At 35.8% G+C, this 1229-nt stretch overlaps 1 protein-coding gene across 4 annotated transcripts in view; it reads left to right on the plus strand.

The window, feature by feature from the left end:
• rabgap1 (RAB GTPase activating protein 1) overlaps window positions 1-1229 on the plus strand; it is a 95040-nt gene that overhangs the window by 12414 nt on the left and 81397 nt on the right. The window lies entirely within an intron of this gene.

Raw genomic sequence — 1229 nt, forward strand, 5'->3', positions numbered from 1 at the left:
GCACCATAGGGCGCACCGCACATTTTGAGGAAAAAAAAAGAGGTTTAAGTGCGCCTTATAGTCGTGAAAATACGGTAATGTTCTTTTTATCAGCTTTACTGATGTGGATCTAACCTTTTTTTATGTATTTAAGTTCTATTAACCCAAAAGTTGCTATTTCTCATGGATAATATTAGATTTCTTTGTCTCTGGAGGAGCACCAAGGCAATGATAATGAACAGCAAGGCTTGGCAGGAGCAGGCAGAGATCTGATGCTGAGGCCAGAGCGGAAAACAGGGTGACAAGGCGGCCATTGTTAGGCCTGACGCTGCCAGTTAAACAGACAGAGTTAGATTGTGTGTGCTTTCATACAGATGTGAGCCCTGTGGGTAAGTGAGCGCTCACTAATGGCCGCGTACAGCTGTTAGTGTTTCCCGTTTGCTTCATATAGTTTGAAGACTTCTCTTGCTGTTTGACGTGTCACTTGTAAGAAAGATTCATTGTATATTTTAATAAAGTAATAGTGAACATACAAGTCTTCATTGCTGTTTAAACCTAATTAAAACAAACAACAACAAAAAACACAAAAGGCTCAATATTTATAGGTTCCCAATATAAAAGCTACTGATTTAATGAAACACAGCTGATTTAGAGCAGAGTTATCATACTTGTGTATCCATTTTCAGAGTTCTAAAGTTTAATTCAAACCAGGAGCCATGAAATATAGCAGAACAGCAAAACTAACAGGAGATTAGAGATATCTAATAACTACAGCCTGTTTAACTCCTCCTTCCTCCAGCTAAAAAGCAAAGTGAGAAAGCAGGACTATGGAACCGCTTTGCTACCAGTATCCTCTATCTCCAACATCTTGCTGATGAATGTTTGTGATGTTTTTTGTTTGGACTGTAAACAGTTGAACGTCTATCAAACATACAGTATGGTTCAAACAAAACACAGTGGGTTTATATAAGCTAGCTAGAATATAGCCCAGGTTAATTTAATCAGAAACCCACATTTTAAATCAAAAATGAAATAATAAGTGTATGCTAATACTTTATTTTAAACATTTGTTTATATACATTAGGGATAAGACTAACAATTATTTTACAAGCAGTTAATCTGTCGATCATTTTTTTGATTAATAATTGGATAGCAAAATGTTCCTTAAAAGACTTTTTGCGAAATTAAACCAGGTGAAACTAAAACCTTTCCACTTGAGAAGTTCAGGATGGAGCTTATTTTTTTTTTTT

The sequence above is a fragment of the Cyprinodon variegatus genome, unplaced genomic scaffold (genome assembly GCF_000732505.1).
Source record: "Cyprinodon variegatus isolate N-32 unplaced genomic scaffold, C_variegatus-1.0 Scaffold227, whole genome shotgun sequence".
Taxonomy (NCBI): Eukaryota; Metazoa; Chordata; class Actinopteri; order Cyprinodontiformes; family Cyprinodontidae; genus Cyprinodon; species Cyprinodon variegatus.